We start from the raw sequence: 7,893 nt of genomic DNA, 5'->3' as shown, positions 1-7,893 counted from the left end.
AATTCCAAGACAATGGGTCCAAGAATTTCATCCTGATACCTAATGGCAGTCAAGGTGCTGTTGTCTAGCCTGTACATGTCTGTGTGTCACTCCATGGATATGTTTCCCCAGACCATCACTGAGCCAACTGGTCATGCTGAACAATGTTACAGGCAGCATAACGTTCTCCACGGCTTCTCCAGACCCTTTCACATCTGTCACATGTGCTCAGGGTGAACCTGCTCTCATCTGTGAAAAGCACAGGGTGCCAGTGGTGGACCTGCCAATTCTGGTATTCTATGGCAAATGTCAATCGAGCTCCACGGTGCCAGGCAGTGAGCACAGGGCCCACTAGAGGACTTTGGGCCCTTAGGTCATCCTCATGAAGTCTGTTTCTGATTGTTTGGTCAGAGACATTCACACCAATGGCCTGCTGGAGGTCATTTTGTAGGGCTCTGGCAGTGCTCATCCTGTTCCTCCTTAGTCCAAAGGAGCAGATACCGGTCCTGCTGATGGGTTAAGGTCCTTCTACGGCCCTGTCCAGCTCTCCTAGAGTAACTGCCTGTCCCCTGGAACCTTCTGCATGCCCTTGAGACTGTGCTGAGAGACACAGCAAACCTTCTATCAATGGCACGTATTGATGTGCCATCCTGGAGAAGTTGAACTACCTGTGCAACCTCTCTAGGGTACAGATATCGTCTCATGCTACCAGTAGTGACCGTTGCCAAATCCAAAACTACTGAAAAAACAGTCCAAAAACATGAGGAGGGAAAAATGTCAGTGACCTCCACCTGTTAAGCCATTCCTGTTTTGGGGGTCATGTCATTGTTGCCCCTCTAGTGCACCTATTGTTAATTTCATTAACACCAAAGCAGCTGAAACTGATTAACAACCCCTTCTGCTACTTAACTGACCAGATCAATATCCCAGAAGTTTCATTGACTTGATGCTGTATTCGGATTAAAAAGTGTTCCTTTAATTGTTTTGAGCAGTATACGTCCATCCAGCCATGTAGTGAGCCTGGTGAATTCTGCTGTAGTGCTGCAGATAGCCAGAACCTGTTCTCAGAGCACCAAGGGCAAAATAAGAACCAGGTGTAGACTGGATGCCAGTCTGTCAGGGCATATTTGCTGGTAGAATAAAGGAATAGAATTTCTCATTTTAGGAGTATATATCTAACATCTTATTTCTAGAACTGTGAGAACTGTATGTCAACAACAGTAACAATGGTGACAAACTTCATGTGAGAAAAAATGTTGATGATGCATCATGGTGGTGAACAGTTGAATTACAGTATATTAGCAATAATTACACATGAATTTCTTTTACTAAGATTGTAAATCATATTTCTATCACCAAGGATGTAATCAATGCCACCATTTCACATTTGATTTGAGTGCTGCTTTTAATGCTATTGATCCCAGCATCCTGCATTTGAGAATTTAGGTGACCTGTTGTGCTTGAGAGACAAAACTGCTGTTTTTTTGACTGCAGGCATTTTGCTTACTGTTTTTTGCTGCACGTTCTGCTCAGATGAGCTACTGTGAAGTGGACTCTTTTTTTTACCTATGAATCAGGAACTTTACTTGCAAGTGTTTCATACAGAGCAACACTATGAGAATTTGTTTCATGTTTTAGTTAATCATTCTGTGTATTTTGTCTTTAAGTCTATATATTTTCTTTTTGTTTTATCACACTGTATAACTTGCATTTGATTTTAGGTTAGAATGACCACTCAGGCGGCACGGTGGCGCAGTGGGTAGCGCTGCTGCCTCGCAGTTGGGAGATCTGGGGACCTGGGTTCGATTCCCGGGTCCTCCCTGCGTGGAGTTTGCATGTTCTCCCCGTGTCTGCGTGGGTTTCCTCCGGGCGCTCCGGTTTCCTCCCACAGTCCAAAGACATGCAGGTTAGGTGGATTGGCGATTCTAAATTGGCCCTAGTGTGTGTTTGGTGTGTGGGTGTGTTTGTGTGTGTCCTGCGGTGGGTTGGCACCCTGCCCAGGATTGTTTCCTGCCTTGTGCCCTGTGTTGGCTGGGATTGGCTCCAGCAGACCCCCGTGACCATGTGTTCGGATTCAGCGGGTTGGAAAATGGATGGATGGATGGATGACCACTCAGTCTATAAGTCAAATGGAGAGCATTTATCTAAAAGGAATTGGATACCATATACTGTAGATAAAAATGCTTGACAAGAAAAAGTGTTTTGCAAATACTTTTCATTATCTGTGCGATATCATGAGGTCCAGAAAACCATGTGATGTTTTTCGTATAAAACACAAATCACCCAAGATCGAATTAGAGAGAGAAAAGGAAAAATCCCAGTGGACACCAAAGACACCATCCATGAATCAACCTGCTGTTGGAGTCCAGACAAACCACCTGAAAGACAAGATCCTTCGCTCTTCCTCTCTCACTGTCCTGCACAGATGTTTCTTTTGGTGCTTTTCTTCAGCTTGCAGATCCCAATGGAAGATATCAATTAAGACTTTCAACTTTGAAACGAGTGTATTTAGCACTTTACATCCAGACTTTGCTATTATTATCATTTATTTAATTTAGAATTGTTGCTGTCATGTCTATTTTTTTGTTACTGTTCTATTTTAATATGTTTTGCTTTGCTTTAAATTTCTATACATGTACTTTGTCTGCACATCTTCAGAGATAATGCAGGGCACCTGGTGTGGGTAGATAACCACTTCTTTCCCACAGAATTGTGATGACTGTTTTTGATCTTTCGTTACAAACTTTTTACATTTTTTTCTTTTCTCAGTGTTCATGACACTCAGTTTGCCTTAGAGTGGATGTGTGGTCACAAATTAGTTTTTCATTTTTAGACACCTTCTATGAAAATTAAATTGTCATTTGCCAATGGAATAATCCCTTTCAGACCTTTATGTATGTTTATGCTGCATTTCTTTTATTTTTGTACTCAATTCTGATTTGAATTTAGTATATTTAATTTAGTAAACTAAATTGTAACATACTATTTTGAAATCTGATAATTCAGTCCAGGATCAAGGCTGAGGTGGAGCCACCCTGGATGGGAAACCATTGTATTGCTGGGCCTACTGACACACATTGACATTCGTTCTGTCATTCGGTTTATTTAGAATTACCAAATGTGGGCAGAATACTGGAGTACTTGAAGAATGTACACGCTACACACAGACAGCAACAGGTTGCAGGATTCAAACCTGTGATGCTTGATAAATCAAACAGAAGGATTACTGTCATCACCATCATTGTTGCTTTCAATCCACCTATTCTAATAAAGGTTGGTACAGCAACAAGTAGAGCCAAAATAAGCCAAGCCACATTATCTTCATCAAATTTATACAACACATTCTAAGAAATTGTTGGGTACTTCCAGTTCATCTGACATTTATAATTTACATTGTGCCCTTAGGTTGCTCCTGGATCTTCTCCCAGTTATGTGCCATGTACACCTGCTGTTGGAGGTGCCTAGGGACCCCTAACTATGTGCCTAACCGCTTCCATTGGCCTATTTGGATCTGAACAGATGGATAAGCTACACTGAGGTACTCCTGTGCTGCTGAGTTACTTACCCTTCACAGACAGTGAGCCCAACAACCTTATACTGGAGCAAACTTTGCAGATAAAGCTGGTCTACTGTTCCACAGTAAAGATAGAATCCACACTATTTCTCCTAAATCTGAAGTTTCGCTATTGGACAGAGTCTCTCTATTTAGTATGTCATATGCTTTCCCTGGAATGTTGAGAAATATAATTCTTTACTCATTGGAACACACCCTCATATTTAAAAGACAGGGACCATTATCACAGCCTGCCAGTCAAAACTCTATTACAATATTTCCAGTTAGACATTTATTTGGTTGATGTGTTTATCCAAAGCAACTTACAACTTTTTGAGATACAACTCATTACATTTCTTTTCTCAATTGGATCACAGGCAGGTAAAGTGACTTGCTCAGGGTCACACAGTGTCAGGATTTGAACCCACAACCTCAGGGTTTGAGGTCTAAAGCCTTAATCACCACACCACACTGCCTGCCTAGACCTCATTGACCTCAACTAGAAAGAAATGGACCCAACCAAATCCAATGTTCCTGACACTGCCTCCTTCCACGGGGACATATTCATCTGATTTAGGAGTTCCTCAAAGTGATTCTTCCAGCTCTTGACAATATCATCACTCGAGGTTAACATTTTTCCATCCTTGCTGAGAATAGCCTGGGTAGTCTTCCCCCTTCCAGGGTTGTCAATTGTTTTTTCCAGAACCTCTTTGCATTTTCTCTATAGCCGTGTCAAACTTTACCTACACAGGGGCTTTTGTTTTAGTTATTTAACTACTGTTGCTACTTCCAGTACTTGTCAGTCATATCTGGAGATCATCCTGCTAATATTTCTTGGAAGGTCTCTTCCTACAATTGGAAGCTTCCTTTGTTTCCAGTTTCCACTAAAGTGTGCTAAGCGTGCTGACATGACAAGCACCAACAACTTTCAGACTGCAGTTTCTTGCTGCTCCCAACACTATGGAGGTTTTGATTAATTGTCTCTGTCTTTCAAATCTGTTCAATGGGCATGCCATTCATTTAATCAAGTACACTATCAAGTGGAGATCAGTTAACAACTCAAGTATTCAGAACATATGACATTATATCAGATGAAGCAAGTAGAAAATTGATCACTGACATCTAGCACAAGATTTTCAGGTACATGTATGAGTATACTTGTGTTTGCACATGATGTTCATCATGTTTAGCAGTCAGAGCAGACAGGCTACTCCTCTTAATCCTCTTATGTTAAGAAATGCTATTGGGGCTCCTTTATACCAACAGCAATATGCCCGCATAATGCCTCACTGTGACAATGACTGTCAAGTTGGAAGTTTTTCTTTTTTAAATTTTCTTCCTTTTCAGTCATTCTGTTATGTGTTCAGAACATATATATATATATATATATATATATATATATATATATATATATATATATATATATATAAAATTGTGAGCACGGGTCCGAACACCATCAGACTAACAACAGCACTTTACGAAACACATGTTTATTTACACAAATAAAGTCCACCCAACACACAGTGCTCCCAGCACCAATCACCCTCCACATGGGCCTTTTTCTGAGTCTCTGTGGGCTGTCTTTCCTCTCCTCATGGGAGCTTCATCCTGCTCATACTCCCGACTCTAGCTCTCTGATTGGAGTGAGGTGGCCCCTTTTATTTCCACCTGGATGTGCTCCAGGTGCCTGATGACGCTCTTCCGGCAGCACTTCCTGGTGTGGCGGAAGTGCTGCCCTTGCACCCGGAAGCACTCTGGGCATCCCTGGAAGGTCCTTCCTCCACCTTCCCAGGTGTGGCAGAAGTGTCGATCTCCTGGGCTCCACGATGTTCCATGGGCCACAGTGGGTTTGAGCCTCCTTGCTCTGTCCCGTGAACCCCTCATCATCCAGGATGGTTGCCCCCTCGTGGCCCGGGGGACATATAGACCACCTCCTGGTCCTTCCAGGCATCCAGGCTGGGTCTGACTCCCAGCCTCCTGTGACAATATATATATATATATATATATATATATATATATATATATATATATATATATATATATATATATATATATACACACACACACACTAGGGGGCTCTGCCCCCTGCTCGCTTTGCTCGCCAACCCCGCTCGCATATTGGGAAGCGGATGTACAATTTAAACAGATTGCTATTTTTATGGGAATTGTTACATACACATAATAGACCTATCTATTTTACATTACAGTGAGTAATTAACCATAGTAAAAAAATAGTAAAACATAATAAATTATGTTTCATATTGCATTAGAGGTATTCGTTGTCTTATACATTTTCATTTTCTTTGGCTTTGAAATTAACATGCAAATACTTTTTAAACTTACACTTTTACTGTAAAACTTCAGTAAAAACATTTTTTTTAATTAATTTTTTGTCGATAACGCATTGAATTTTGATTTTGTGTTTGGACTTACATCGTGACAATGCAACGTATAACTGCCCGTGAGTGAATATCGTTTCTTTCTCTCTAATAAATAAACTGACTTTTTCGAATGTTTGTCCCTGTGATTTGTTAATTGTCATAGCAAAAGCTATTCTAATGGGTAAATGTAAACATTTTAATACGAATGGCATATCAAGATCTCCTTTGGTGTCTACTGTTATCCGAAGAAGACGTACTACATTACCTATCTTGTTGCATGTTCAAATTTTACATGTCAGAATTGTTCAACCAATTTTGAATACAACTAATCTTGTCCTATTGCATAGACCATCACTCAGACATAGATTACGCAATAACATGTTGCCCGCTAGTAGGTGGTACAGGTCCATCAAATCAAACATTAATACGAATGGCATATCAAGATCTCCTTTGGTGTCTACTGTTATCCGAAGAAGACGTACTACATTACCTATCTTGTTGCATGTTCAAATTTTACATGTCAGAATTGTTCAACCAATTTTGAATACAACTAATCTTGTCCTATTGCATAGACCAGGGGTAGGCAACGTCGGTCCTGGAGTGCCACAGTATGTGCAGGTTTTTGTTCCAACCCAGTTCCTTAACGAGAACTCAATTATTGCTGATGAAGCACATATTGCTTAAGTGACATTTTAATGCTTCATTTTAGTGGTCTCGCTTGTTAAGGTTCTCCAACCTTAATTGCTTATTTCAATCTTAAACTGCTGCATTCAGTGTTTTAATTGCTCCTTATTAGCAATAAGATGTAAAAGACAAAGCAGCCAGCAGTTCTCCAGCTAGCTTTTTTCCAATTACATCTGTGTGTATTCATCATGCACGGTTTGATTTAATAAAACACTTAATAGAAAAATGTGACAGACTGAAAATGATCTGTTTTAGGCTTCAAATCATTTGGATGATATCCTTGGAAAGGAAAAAAATCTACGATATAAGAGCCTTACATTGCACAGACTAACAAGCCATAAAATTAAATAAGGTCTGAGATTGGCAATGATTGGTTTTTAATTAAGCAGTTGGGTTGAATGAAAACCTGTAGCCACTGCGGCTCACCAGGACCGACATTGCCTACCCCTGTTTTACATCTTATTGCTAATAAGGAGCAATTAAAACACTGAATGCAGCAGTTTAAGATTGAAATAAGCAATTAAGGTTGGAGAACCTTAACAAGCGAGACCACTAAAATGAAGCATTAAAATGTCACTTAAGCAATATGTGCTTCATCAGCAATAATTGAGTTCTCGTTAAGGAACTGGGTTGGAACAAAAACCTGCACATACTGTGGCACTCCAGGACCGACGTTGCCTACCCCTGGCATAGACCATCACTCAGACATAGATTACGCAATAACATGTTGCCCGCTAGTAGGTGGTACAGGTCCATCAAATCAAACACAAACATACTTAGGAACCGTTTCTTTCTCGGAGCCATTACAACATTGGATCGCAATGACACTGACCCTTTTCCCTCTGTGCCTCTGTCTCCTTTTTTCACCTTCTCGCTCTCTCTCCACATCCCATGTGTAGTATTTTTACAGTTACTGTGCAAATGATTGATTGTTTCTCGTTGCGCTGTAATTTTCTTATACGTAGTATAATGACAACAAAGGCTTCAAATTCAAAAATAGAGGAGGATCTTTATAACTGGCAATTTCAATTTACCGTGGAGCTCGAAAGCTCCCTACATCCACCTCATCCTAAGTTTCACGGACACAAATCCCCTTCGACCGAATGTTTGTGTATCGCCATAAATGGAGTGTAATGGTTCCACTTCAATCACCTTTTGCTATTTCTATTTTTTTACTATTTCTGTTTGCTTATCTAACGGACGTTTTCTGTTTCTAATTCCGGAACTTATTGTTTTATTCTGTTGACCAAGACAGATAATCGGAGCCAAATCAGCGATGCACGTTTAACCTGTTTC

Source organism: Erpetoichthys calabaricus, chromosome 4 (assembly GCF_900747795.2).
Source record: "Erpetoichthys calabaricus chromosome 4, fErpCal1.3, whole genome shotgun sequence".
NCBI classification, from domain to species: domain Eukaryota; kingdom Metazoa; phylum Chordata; class Cladistia; order Polypteriformes; family Polypteridae; genus Erpetoichthys; species Erpetoichthys calabaricus.
This window is presented reverse-complemented; position numbering follows the sequence as displayed.